Genomic DNA, 14666 nt, shown 5'->3' with positions numbered 1-14666 from the left:
CTAAACTGCTGCTTAACCATGCACATTTCTTGCCATGTGCCTCAGTTCTTCCATTTAAACATCAGTCTCATGACAGTCCCCAAAGGTGGACATCGGGGGCCACTGGATCCCTGATCTGTTCCTCTTCCCAGTGGTTCCTCTTCTCATGTCGGTTAAATATATTTTCTTTGTTTTCCACTATTAATCATCTCTAACTGATATATTAAGATATATTGCCCAGCCTAATCTACTGAACTCCTAAAGATAGGCCTTTCCCGCCTAAAATTCCTGTAATAAGTATCTCACATTCCCCGGTAGATCTATAGGATCACACTTTCCAGACACATTCTTGGAGCTCTCTCTCTCTCTTTCTCTCTCTGTGAGTAAGTGTCTGTGTGTGTGTGTGTGTGTGTGTGTGTGTATGTGTGTGTGTGTGTTAGAAATAATTGAGTGGTTATGAAATGGATAGAGAAAAAGAATGACATAAAATAACAAAAAGAAGAAGAAGAGGAGGAGGAGAATTAGAGGACTTCTGTTATACAAAAAAAATACAAGACAACCTTAAAGCTATACTGTATGGGTGGAATAAGAGACAAACAGATCAAAGTGTCCAAACGAGGAGTCAGAGAACAGAGCTACACACATGTGGCCAATGGATTTTGGAATGTGGTGGTGTTCAGTGGAGAAATGCTGGCCCTCTCAACAAATGAAGTCACAATGATTGTTTGCCCACATGAAGAAAGACAGAGAAAAAAGGGTAAGGAAAAAGAAAAGAAAATGTTGATCACACAGTATATAATGTAAACTTGAGATGAGTTGAATCATGTAAAACACAGGAGTATAAAGCCCAGGGAAGTAAATGTTGAGACATTGTGAAACATATCTTGGGCCATAGGAAAAAATCCAGAAAAGGAATAATAGATTCATTGGATTTCATAAACTAAAAACACTCATGCTATTTAGATATATTATTTTAACAAAGTATGTAAACTATAACCTAGGAGAATATTTTTCTGTTTTGCAGAATATGCAATACAGGCCTGTGTCCAGAATATCACTATAGACATGCCATCATATGCCGTAGTAAAGGTAATAATCTAGGTTTAAAGTGGGCACAAAATTTGCATAAATATTTCACCAAAGAAGATATATGGATGGCAAGAGAGATAGTCAGCACAGTTGTCAAGATAATGGAAATTTAAATGACAATGATATATAACTATGTACTTATTAGACTAGCTGATGCTAAAAAGCCCCGTAGCTCAAATGTTGAGGAAGATGTAGCACAATAAGAACTCCCTTATGCTGTTGAGAATTCAAACTTCTATAGCCACACTGGAAAAGATTTTAGCAGTTTCTTGTGAAATGAATCTTGTTACCCAGCAACCCTATATAGGTATTTATCCAAAATGTATGAAATCCATACCCATATAAAGACATGTGTGAAGATATTTGTGTCAGCTTTGATGACAGCCTGAAGCAGAAAATGACCCAAATGATCATCAGCAGATGAATAAATAGTCCCCACACAAAGCTACACATAAATAACCAATTGGTTTTGGAAAAGTGGTGTCATTCAGTGGAGAGGACAGCCCTCTCAACAAATGATGCCAAAATAATTATCCACCTCTATAATGGATAAACCAATCATGGTCAATCTATACAGTAGAGCACAATTAGCAGTAAAAAGGAATGAACTTTGTTACTTCCCCACACTGGACAAATCTCAAGGTATTGTGCTGAACTGCTACACAAAAGAAGTCAGACTAAGGAGTTATCTCCTGCATGGCTCTGTAAGACATCCTGAGAGGGATCACTTCAAGAAGTTACCAATAGCCAGGATTTGGCTAGGGTGTTGAATCAAATGAGGAAGAGGAGGGGTATTTTAGAAATGTGGAAATATACTTATGCTAATGAACAAATAAATAAATATGTATAGAAATTCCTCAAGTTGTAGAATTTTTATTAAGTTTTAGTTTTATAATTTATATAAACTACTATATTAGACCCAATGCCTTATAAACGGAGCAGTAATGCTTTTAAAGTATGAGAGATTTTTCCAGTCCTCGACATAAGAAAACTTTAAAAATACAATTTTAAGAGAAATTTGTTTATAATCCCAGAAACGGCCACAAAAATATAATATAAACCACCTCTGGATATGTGAACAGCAGTGGAAAATTGAGAAACAAATAATTTGATAGTTTTTTGAAGGAAGCACTACTTGACTGTGATGCACATCTGGTGGAAGAAATCATCTATTGAGGCACATCTGGTGTCTGTAACAATCAACACCAGGAAGGAAGAATTCTGGAAATCCAGAACTTACTTTTCTCATCATACTGACAAGTTCAGGATCACTAAAACTCACCAGTCTTTCTCACTAAGTCCTTACTCTCCTTGATACTTGACTGCCTTTTGTCACGTCTGCTGCGCGGCCTATGTCCGAGAACGTGCGGAGGGTGTCGGGTATTGACAACACAGAGACTCGTTCAATGATATAAAGAAAACTTTAAACAGGCTCCAAAAAGGTTCACGAAAAACTTCCTAAGAAAAGCTCCCACCAGAGAAACTTCTGCTCTCTCCTCTCCCTTGGCTGGTTCTGCTCTGACACCAGAGGTGGATGTGTGTGGGTTTTTGAAGGTGCGGTTAGTCTTTGGACAAGGTCAAGGTCAGGGCGGTTTCCGTGGGAAGGCCTTTCCCAGGAACTTATTGTATCGTTTTTAGTAAACATGTTTTTACTAAACATTGTCTTACAGCTGCCTACTCCCAGGCAGAAGGGGAAGTGGCCAGGAACTTATTGTATCGTTTTTAGTAAACATGTTTTTACCAAACATTGTCTTACAGCTGCCTACTCCCAGGCAGAAGGGGAAGTGGGTCTCTGCTCAAGGTCTGGTGTTCCCACACCTTTTCCTGTGTGTGTGTGTGTGTGTGTGTGTGTGTGTGTGTGCGCGCGCGCGCACGCGCGTGCACATGTATGAGTGTGAGTATGTGAGCACGCATTCATGCATTTGTTGTATGTGTGCAAGTGTGAGTGCATGTGTGAAGGTCAGAGGTTAGCATCAACTGTCTTCCTCAATTGCACTCCACCTTGTTGTTTGAGACACGGTCTCTCACTGAATCCGGAGCTTACTTATTCAGCTAGACTGTCTTTTCATCAAAGCCCAGACACCCTCCTACATCTGCCTTGCCAGGATTTCAAGTATGCACCACTACACCTGGCCTTTAAAACATGGCTTCCGTGAAGGAAACTAGAATCCTCATACTTGCCCCCAAAGCATCTTACATCACCTCAGTGCCATCTTTCCAGGCCCTTGCTGATTTAATCAGGAGTATGATTTCCAAAACTAGTGATTACTGCTTGGAGACACTAATATTTGTCGTTGTGTTTCTTCTTTTTCATCCTTTGTTCAAATAAAGAACTATATGCAGATACCTTTGGGCTTGGTATACATTGATAGTCAATAGTTTTAGATTCTTCTTAAGGCCTCAGGACTCCATATGGCCCCACAACCAACTTGTTTATATTTCTTGGATGTGAGAGCACATGGTGATAAGACACCTGTGGGAATAACAAGAAGTTAACTTCCCATTTTTTCCCAGTGAGGAGGTGGCTTTGAGTAAGAAATCTGGTTGAAATTTTAATGTGAAATATTATCTTTTGCAGATCTGAGAATGTGGGCCAAATTTACAACTGCTATGTTAGTATATCGCATCACATTCTGGTATGTTTAATCAAAACTATGTAAAGAAAGAAAAACAAAGTCTTGGGATTTTGGGAATTATAATTTTCTTTCTACCACTTCTAGAAAAAAAAAGAGCAAACAAAGTCTACATTGTTTTTGGAGATAAGATTGACGTTTAGCTTTTGTTCTTAATGCATCATAATTCTCCTATAAAATGCTTGCAATGGTGTAGAAAATAATTTTTTTAGATTCACCACTTTTAAAACAAACACCTGTGAATAACCAAATCAAGGATGGTGTGAATTATTCCTGAAGGACAGAGATAGCTAGATACACAGACGGATACAGACACAACATGGACCCTGAATCAGACTCAGAACCCTATAGAAGCATTAACACTGGGTAGTTGTCACTCTAATATTTGGGGCTGAATAAAATATCTATGCTTCTCCCACTTGACCCTTCCATCATGCACTATCCAGACAGAAACTGTAAATCCTAGGAGGCTAATAGACATAAAAGATAATTCTATGATAATTGGTTTATAAGAAATTTAACAACTGTTTTATCAAGCTTTTTCTTTTAAAAATTTAGTATTTTATTAACTCTTTGATAGTTTAATACATGAATGCAATATATTTTGATCTTATTGACTACCCATTTATAATCCTGACTCCTTTCAGATCTATTTTCCACTCCCAATGCCTCCCAACTTCCTGTCCTCATATATATTATATACATATATATATATATAAATTGGACTTGGTAATTATATGCACACACACACACACACACACACACACACTCTTACTCACTCATACACATAACTACCAAGACCAATTTGTTCTGCTAATACACTCACAGGTATGAAGCCATCCATCCACCGGTGTATAGTCAATCTATTAGGGGCCACAGCCTTAAAGAAGATAGACTCTTCTGTCTTTAGAAGCCATTAACTGCCAACTAGGGGTAGGGCCTTTTGAACTCCTCTCCCTTTTGTAATGGAATGTTGACTGGCTTGATCTTGCATATGTCTTAAGCAGGCAACCACAATTTCTGTGATTCATGAATAAAGGAGTTCTGTCACATCTTAAAGACACTGTTTTACTCCAGTCCTCCCTGACGTCTGGTTCTTAGGACTTTTCTGCCTTCTCTTCTATGATGGTCCCTGAGCCTTGGGGGAGGATTTAGTGTCCTATTTGTGTTTGAGCACTCCACAGACACTCTGAACTTTGACCAGTTGCATTTCATGTTAACTGGTACATACTATAACAAGAAATTTCTCTGATAAGATTTGAGAATTTCACTAAACTATGGGTATAGAAATAAGAATTTAGAGGGCATTTTGATACACTTTCCATTTAGCAGAATAATGGTAGTGGTGTTCACCCCTCATGACCATGACAAGCTTCTGTACAGCAAAGGAAACTGTGAAATGGATCAATAGTAAGCCCACAGCATGGGGTTAGAATAACTCTTCCAGCTATTAATCAATTGAAGACAATAGAAAGCCTCTCCAACAGGATAGATCAAGTGAATGTCACATTATCAGAGCCACGTGATCCACATGTTTGGCAAAGCTTTCCACTGAGCTTTTATTTTCTTTCGTATTTTGACTGAGCTTTTAATTTAGAAAATTTCAGTTTTAAAAAATATGCATCTTTATTGAATTCTTTCTCATACCCTATATTGACTTATTTAGGAGTTTGTTTCCACTTAGACTTTGTTAACTCTTATGATCACTCTTTTAAATTCTTCATTGGGATTTCATCTTATTCACCCCATTAGAATTCATTGCTGTGGAATCATTGTTGGGAAGTCTTTTTGTCTGGATCTTTCATGTCTTTTTTTTTGAGCTTCTGGGATGGAACTGTGCATCTGGGATTAAGTTGTTGGCTGGATATTTTTTAAATCACCCATACTCTCCTAGTGTATTTGCAGTGTTCAAATAGGATGATGTTGAAATAGGGTTTAAGTGTCATTCTTCTCCATGGAACTAGGGTGTAGTTCCCTAATTCCCTAGCTTATGTGTCCAAACTAGATATTATTTCCACAAATAGCCTAGGAAAATAATAAGTATAGAAGCAACCACAATAGGCCGTGTACTGGTTACGTTTTCCTGTTGTTGTGAACAACTATCTGGCAAGACGTGACTTGAAGGAGGAAAGGGTCATTTTGGCTCATTCAGTGTGTTACAAGACATGGCAGCAGGAGCAAGGTGCAGTTGGTCACATCACATCTACAGCCAGGAAGCATAGAATGAACAGGAGATAGGGCCAGGCTATAAAACCTCTAGATTCGTTCCCAGTGGTTCTCTTCCTCCAGCAAGGTTCTACCTCCTAAAGATTCTAGAACCCTCCCAAATTTCGCCAGTATCCGAGGACCAAGGTTCAAGTCCAAGAGCCCTGGGAGACATTTCACATCCAAATAATAGTTAAGAAAAATTTCCCCTTCAACTCTAATAATTTGGGGGAGAATAAAGATAGTACAACTTGTGCTAAGATAGTTGTTCCTATGGGTAGAAATACAAAGAAAATAATCAGAGTGAGACTGATGATTAGTTCTAGAGCAACAGAAAATTGTAAAAGTAAATACAGGGGCAGGAAAAATTATGAGGACTAGGAAAAGCGATAAGACAGCTCTAGTTGCAGACCAAACGAAAAGAGAAAGGTGTCAAAGATGAAATCACACCACTTCAAAATGCCCTAGCACCCTGGAAAGCTAAGGGAGAGACATTTCCAGCTTTGGGTGCTATCATTTGGAGAAGTCTGTCTAAAAACAGCAATGATGGGAGAACAGTACTGGACAAAGCGGTGTACAAAATTAAAATTAGACATTACAAACAGTCTATATCTTGCCCAAGAACAGGTACAGAGTGTCTCTATACAGTCCCTTTGATTGGACCTGAAAACAGAGAGTGTGATTCATGGGCTGTGCAGAGAATGCCATAACTGGAGATGCCTTTTAGTCTTCAGGTGTGGAAAAGATGCGGAAAATGTTGATGTGCTTTAGACAGTAGTGGATCTATTATGGCTTGAATGTGGTATGTTCCTATGGACTTTCCTTTGAGTCCTTGGTCCTCAGCTAGTGCTGTAGTTTGGGGAGGTTGTGAAGACCTTAGGAGGTGGAGCTTGCTGGATGAAATGGACCACTGGCACAGGAGTCAACCTTGAGGTTTGATAGCCTAACACCATGCAGCAAAATTTTTACTACTCATTACTTTTTATTACTCCCAGTCTTCCTTCTTCTACCTCCTGAGAGCTAGATTACAGTGCCTTTACTGCTCAAGCCTCCTCCTAAGAGTTAATGAGTCTCACTCCAGTCTGTTCCTCAGACCACATCTGTAGTGTGTAGAGAACTTCCAACAAGGACTCAAGTTGTTCTCCTCCAGCTAGAGAGACTTTGCATGCAAGGCACAGCCCCTTGACACTTTCCCTGGTCCCAGAGTGGGTCTCTAGAACTTCCTACGAGTGACTCAGCAGTTACCTTTGTAATGTGGCTTCCTGTCACTACTCCAGTACAATGCTGAGAAGAGAGGATTTGCCTGGCACCATGTGGTGTGCTGATCCCAAGAAGCCAGTCTGGGGGCAGATGCCCAGTGAGGGATCTGGGGCTTGTGCATTTTAAGTCTCTGTTTTGGTTTTTAATTTTATGATTGTTTTGTCTTTCTGCTTCTCCCCCTCTATCAGCTGATCCGCTTGTTTGGAGTTCTTACTCTCCGTGATAAACGATCTGTCACTGAGTGTAGAGCACAGACTTTCAGATGTTTCTCTCAGTGGTTCTGACCCTAAGCGGTTTCCTTCTCTCCACACTGAGAGCAGAATCCGGAATTGGGACTGAGCCCTATAGAACAATCTCTGGACTCTCTTTCCTTTTGTTCTATCTTCTAAAGCTTCCTTTACTCTTTAAGGCTACCAAAACTGTCTCTCCACCACTAGTCATGAGGTCGCCTCTCTTCACTGTCCCTGATTGTTTTTTTCTGGAGATTCTATCAGTCAGCGCTTGAGCACTGAGCAGTGTCTTCTGTCAGACTTGTTGGTGTTTGTGTGAGGTTTTAGAAAGAATTTCTGTGGCTATTATTATTAATAGTAGTATTAATATTAGTATTATTCATGTATTGTGTCCCTGTTTGTCAGTATGTACACCACATGCTTATGGGTATCCATGCACACCAGCAAAGGGCATGGAATTCGCTGGAACTGGAGTTTCAGGCAGTTGAGAGCTACCAGATGTGGGTACTGGGAAATGAACCCTGGTCTTCTGCGTGAGCAGGAAATGCTCCTAATCATTAAACCAGCTTTCGACTTTTCTATGGTTTCTATGAACAACATTTTTGGAGAGGATGAGAGTGGGAGACAAGACAGGAGCTGGAGAGACAGTGCTTCTGAGACGCTTGTGGTGTCCTTCTGTTCAAAGTCGTAAGGATGTCACTGCCCCTTACTTTGGGAATCACATTCTGAGCCTCGGTAATACTGATCTACAATGGTGGAGAATCCAGCCAACTCAATGGGAAAGCAAAGTAAGGAGCTGGCAAGATGGCTCATTGGGCAAAGGCTGTAGATGCCAAGTCTCAGGCCCTGAGATCTTTTGCCCATCATGCATAAGGCCCTGGGTGCCAGCCCTAGCACTGCACAAAAGTTTAAAAGAAAAAATATGTTTTAATGTTTTTTAGCTAAAACCTGGGTTTGTGGCTTGCAAAGACTCACCTTACGTAAAGAAAATAAGTAAATGCATAAACGCTAAGATTTAGAATGAAGGCAATGTCTAAAGAAAAAAATCATTTTACATTTTTAAACAAAACTACAAAAAGAACCAGTTAAAAACAAGCCTCATGACAGCATTTCCCACTGGTGAAAGTGAACATCAGGACACAACTGAGCAGTACTCACAGAGATGTTTGAATACAAAGAGTGGCAAGACTCCACAGGCAGGCTGATCTCTGCTTTTTTTTTTTTTTTTTTTGAGAAGTATCTATAGTGTAAACAGTTTCTACAGTGTTCTATGCCTCCCAAGCTGTGACACTATATTTTTTTGTTTGGAAGGCAAGTAGTAGACAGGCCAGTTCAAGTTAAATCTATAGCTTATGAGCTAGAATGGTGCGTCACTAGAGATGTGGCCACCATCAGGTGGTTCAGTTAATCCAGGCATGGCAAGCATTCAGATTTGTGTAAGAATAATCTCCTAAAGGCCAGCATTTTATTCTCTTTGTGCCATGGTCTCTTTCTCTATAGCCCAAGTTGGCCTTGAACATGTTATTATCTGGCTCCTACTATCTCAGAGCTGGTATCATAGACTTACACCATAACACTTGGTTTACAATCTAAGATGGTCATGAAAATGGAAACCAGGGGAGGGAAGAAATCCTCTGCATTCAAAATGCCACTTTTCATTGTCCTTGCCTTCATAATTTAAAATTACTCAATAATTTATCAAGTGTATAGACATGTTATGGCTGAGGCTCAACCAACAAAGAAGTTTGTGGAGATTAATAAATGAAATGTCTCTCTCATTTGTCTCCATAATTGTACCTTCTCTTCCAAATTAATGCTTTTTTTCTAAATCATTTCAATCATGTGTTTGCTCATAAAAGTACATAAGTATGCTTGTACATATGTTATTAAATAGGAAAACATATTTTAGGGGGCTTGTATTCATGTTTAAATATGAGAAAATTTGACCTTATAAAACAAAAGATGAAAGCAGAGAAGGAAATGAAATTGATTAAGATGGAATTTTTTGAGGTGGAATTTTCATTTTAGAGGCTTATGGTAAAATACCTTTAGATGAAAGCAATTTTTTTATTATCAAGACTGAAAATGCTAGAATATAATTAAAATCTGCTCTGAAAGTTGTAAGAAAAAAACCTGCAACATTCTATCAGTCTTAACAGCAAACAATCAAGCAGCTCTCAAAAAATTAATTAAAAAAAAGCAAGATGTGACAAGAACCACATAGAGTGAAGCAGGCTAAGAATGAGTTTCAGGAGTACCTAGACATGGGCTGAGCCAAGCTGAAATACAGTTAACTCACTCAATTAAATGCTGAACATATGCCACAGGCAAGCAGAAACCCCAAATTCAGAAGCAACCAACAAGCCTGAATTGGTAGCTTCTCTCCAAGTACCATTGAAGGAGCCAAGTGAACTCTTTCCTTCTCTCCCACTTCTAGGGCCTTTTCTAGAAACTACTATAGCTCAACTTCATCTTGCCAGTAGCCCATTCCTCACTGTGGTCCACACTTGTCATCTGCTGACCCAAATCTGTCTGTCTCTGTCTCTGTCTCTGTCTCTGTCTCTGTCTCTGTCTGTCTGTTTGCCTGCCTGCCTGCCTGCCTGCCTGCCTGCCTGTCTGTCTGTCTGTCTGTCTGTCTGTCTGTCTGTCTGTCTGTCTGTCTCTCTCTCTCTCTCTCACACACACACACACACACACACACATGCACACATGCACGCACGCACACACGCTCACATACATGGAACTAACCTATCCAACAAACAAACAGAAGCATCAGACTCTTTTTGAAACAGAGCACCTAAAGTCAGAATTAGTTCCATTGACAGAGAGAGAGAGAGAAGAACAGAGAGAATAAAATGCCCCAAGACTAACATATCAATTAGGTTTGTTCCTCTCACACTTAGTAATTCAATTCCACAAATTTGAATGCCAATTACGTAAGTACAAACGACTGATTCAATTATTTCAACAGCAGTTTTTGATGCATAGGGTCTGTTGAGGATACAACAGAGAGCAAATAGGCAAGACTGTTGACCTCAAAGCACACATGAGTTCCCCCTGTAATGCAACTGCTGCGCAACAGTGAGCAAGGCGGGTTAACTGCATTTAAGAGCCTCCTCTGAATACCTCCCTAGGAAAGCCTTTTATCTTTTACAAGTTGCATCTTTTGCATCTTTAGAATACCTGCATTCAGTCTCCACAGTGAAAGCTAGAGGGGTCCTATAGCATAGGAAGGAGTAAGAAGGGACCAGAGTCCTTCATTAGATCTGCTGCAAGAGACTATCAGGTTATCTCCAAGCAGGAAGCATCCCATCTCTGTGAGCTCCATTTGAGTGGGATGCTGCACACTCGGGGGTAGGGATGTCCCCCAAACAATGTGTGTTCTTGAAATTTAATACTTTTAGCATCTGGTTACACTAACTATGAAAGAGAAATAGAAACTGTAAATAAACTTGACCAAGCTTTTCTAGCTGGACGATTGATATTTTCTTTATGGTGTTTTCTAATATTTTACTTTGAAATGACTGAGTGCTCTCAAGAGGTCACAAACCAGCAGGGAATTTCTGTGTCTCCTTGCCTGGATTTTGTCTAGTGAAATTAATCTTATGTAACTATGGGACAGTATGGAAACTAGAAAATGAATATTGGTTCAATCCAAAGACCAAGTTCAGATTTCTGCAGGACTGTATGTTTTGTATGTGATCCTGGGTGCCAGTGTGTGTATCTGTGAGTGTATTCATATGTGACTGCATATGTATGTGAGTATATGTGTAATAGTGTATATGTGTATGTGAGTGTTCATGTGTGTGTGTGTATGTGTGTGTGTGAACACTCTAACACACACATTTGATATTACTAAGTCATCCCAGTGCTATCATGGACAGGTTTCTTTCACCACCACCACCACCACCACCAAGATACAAGACTATTCTAGAACCACAAAGATCCTCTGACTCACTCTACCTAATCACTGATTGTTAGTAAATTGTTCTTCATCTCTATAATTTTGAGAAACTTCATAGAGACACACAATGTGTGAACTTTGGTTACTGTTTTTTGTTCCTCATAATTCTCTTGACATCTGTTGAAGTCATTATTTCAAGTACCTTAAAAATATTTAAGTGCCAAAGTAGTATCGTGTCAATCCCTGCTGAAGAGTTTGCTTCAACACTGTGGATCACAGTTAATGATTCTTAATCAGGCAGGGTAATTGAAATTAACAAGAAACCAATGGCTTTTATTTTGCTTTAACAAAGACTCTTTCTCCAGGATCATTAAAGACCAGTTAAATTTGTGATTTTAAGTGCACATTGTCCTCTAAAATGTCTAGCTCAAAAAAAAAAAAACCTTTTATCAGCACTTCACTGCAGAACTATCGATAGTTAACAAAATATAAACAGACTTCTGAGTCAATGGGAAGCTATTCTAAAACACAAAAACAAACAAACAAAAAACCCAAAACAACAATAAAAATAAGTTTATGGTGGAGTGATCACTTGCTCAGTCAAGTGCTTGGCTTGTAAGTATGAGAAGCCAGAACTGTCATTAAACAAAACAAAACATAAAAACAGTCAGGCAAAGTGCTCACACTTGTAAACCTGTAACTGGCCAATTATTCTTCTCAGTGATTCCAAGCCAGTGACAGACCCCTGTAAATAGGATCTTCAGATGAAAAATCATGTCCTCTGGCCTCCACATCCTCTCCATGAGTGCACACACACACACACACACACACACACACACACACACACACACACACACTAGAGGGAGAGAGAGAGACAGAGACTTACACATGCACACATCTCTGTCTCTATATCATTCACCCACCCACCCACCCACCCACCCATCCATCTATCTATCTATCTATCTATCTATCTATCTATCTATCTATCTATCTCTATCTATCTCTCTATCTATCTATAGGTTTGGATTAGCAGCAATCTTCCTTCCATGAAGCCACTGTCCAATGTTGCTGGAGCAGCTAGTTTGTGAGACCACATAAATCAATGGCTCTTAGATTATACAACATTGTGTCAATGCTGTTTCTTAGGACATGACATTTGTCAATCACTTTTTCAACTAAGAGAGAAGCTCAACCTTTCACTACTGATATGAGAAGTACACTGTAGATTGACTGCAATTTAAATCTGTGTAAACCATAGTTGATAAATGATATTTGCAACAGTCTGGAGAACAAATGGAACCTCTTCATGAGACATTTGCTCCAGGCAGAACTTTCAAATGTAAAATGTTTGTTTTTTTATTAATTTAGCTCTCCTAAAAATGTCTTCTCAACCAAGATTCATAACCACATAATCTCAGCTTTCATATGACATCAGTATTAAGAAATACTATTTCATAAAGTACATATATTTATTATCTTTAAATAAAGTTTTTTTCCTTGAGAATCCATCCATACTCATTGTATATAAATTGGGAAGTGCATGTAAGAAAAAGGAAGAAAAATTTCTGATAGCTTTAATCTGCAAGCATAGTTTATTTCCCAGTCTGCCTTTTTCTGTTCTATGAAATTCATTGTAGAAGCTTATGACAATAAACAATTTACAAAACATATTTCCCCTAGAAAAATAGACACCAAGGAAATTGTTTATGTTATTTTATATTCTTAATGTATCTTTCATCAGACCCCACATTGTAGGGAACCTCCTTAATATTCTATTTTGCTCCTTGATATAATGCTCTTTTCTGTGTTTCCTTGTCTTCCTTTCTTCCCATGTGACTGTGGTGTGGTGTGTCATGCTCTCTCTGTCTCTGTGTGCATGTACAAGTGTGAGTGCAGGGTTCTACAGGGGCTAGAAGAGGATGTTGGACCCTGTGGTGGTTTAAATAAGATTAGCTTCCATGGGCTTGTGTATCTGTATATTTTGTATATTTTCATGCTTAGTCCCCAGTTGGTGAATTTCAGAGAAAGATTAGGAGGTGTGTCCTTAGCAGGTGTGTCACTAGAGATGAACTTAAGGTTTCAAAAGTCTACACCAGGCCCAGTCTCTCTCTCTTCCATTTGCCTGCTGCTTGTGATCATGATATAGAGCTCTGATGTACTTAACTAGCACAGTGTCTGCCTTCTGCTGTACACTCCCCACCATGATAAGATAATAATGGACTATCCCGCTTAAACAGTAAACAATCTCCCAATTCAATGTTGTCTTTCATAAGACTTTTCTTAGTCATGGTATCTCTTTGCAGCAATAGAACACTAATTAAGACACACCCTTAGAGCTAGAGTTATAGGCAGTTTGAGCTCTCTAACCTGAATGCTAAAATGGAACCAAAGTTCTCTTCTGGAAGTGCAGCATACAAGTATAGAGTTAGTAAGGTGAGGTCTGGCCACCTCAGAAGATAAAGTGGGTGGTCAGGGAAAGGATGGTGTGAAGTAGATGTTTGAATAGGAAATGTCCTTCATGTGTTCATATGTTTGAACACTTGGTCACTAGATGGTGGCACTGTTTGTGAAGGTTATGTAATCCTTAGGACATGGGACCTTGTTGAAAGAAGTGACCATGTGAGGCTTTGAGATTTATAGCCTGCCCCCACTTGCTGTTCTATCTCTGCTTTCTAGGTGTGGATGCAAAGCGATAAGCCAGCTTCCTGCTTCTGCCATGACTTCCTGCCTATTGCCGTTCCTTCTCCGCCATGATAGACTATCCCTTTGGAAATGTAAACCACAATAAACTTGCTTTTTTTTTCAGTGACATTTTGTCAGTGTATTATATATCACAGCCATAGAAAAGAAGATAATGTAGAAGGTTTTAAAGGATAAAGTCTGGTAGTAGAAATTAATTCAAGTAAGAAAAGGAAAAATGTGTGAGTTCAGAAAGCAAGAACAGGGAAATGAGATTTAGTGTGAACCACAGACTTTATGGAATTGTCCTCTGTGAGAACATTTAGGTCAATACTGGCTCAATGCTATGGAGCTGCAACTTGCTAGACCAAGAGGACAGAATGCAGCTCAGGATTATGATGGAGAACTGAAAAAGAAATCTGGGGTGTGGTTTTGGCAAGAGCAGATTTGGTGTAAAACATGGGAAGATCTGCGAACATCTGGAATTGAAGATATGAAATACAGGGAGTTACCAATAACAGCAACAATAGGCAATAGTAATAGAAGTCTGTCAGTTTGGGGTGGAAGCCATTCTTCACAGCAGGGGCGGGCTTTTACCTCCACTGACTACCTTGGTAAAATGTCCTAGTTTAGAGCTAAGAGGCCAGGGGTTAAACTAATTTGGTACACAGCCCATGATTAAGAGCT

The 14666-nt window shown here is 39.3% G+C and overlaps 1 long non-coding RNA gene across 1 annotated transcript; it reads left to right on the top strand.

Moving 5' to 3' along the window:
- Nucleotides 1–3648: 3648 nt before the first annotated feature.
- LOC121143740 lies at nt 3649–14109 on the top strand. Its single transcript, XR_005881058.1, has 2 exons — nt 3649–3704; nt 13977–14109. It is a non-coding gene; the product is annotated as an uncharacterized LOC121143740 (long non-coding RNA).
- The last annotated feature ends 557 nt before the right edge of the window (nt 14110–14666 follow it).

This window comes from Mesocricetus auratus, unplaced genomic scaffold (genome assembly GCF_017639785.1).
Source record: "Mesocricetus auratus isolate SY011 unplaced genomic scaffold, BCM_Maur_2.0 Super-Scaffold_100013, whole genome shotgun sequence".
In the NCBI taxonomy this organism is placed as follows: Eukaryota; Metazoa; Chordata; class Mammalia; order Rodentia; family Cricetidae; genus Mesocricetus; species Mesocricetus auratus.
The sequence above is the reverse complement of the archived record's forward strand: the minus strand, read 5'-3'. Positions and strand labels throughout refer to the sequence as shown.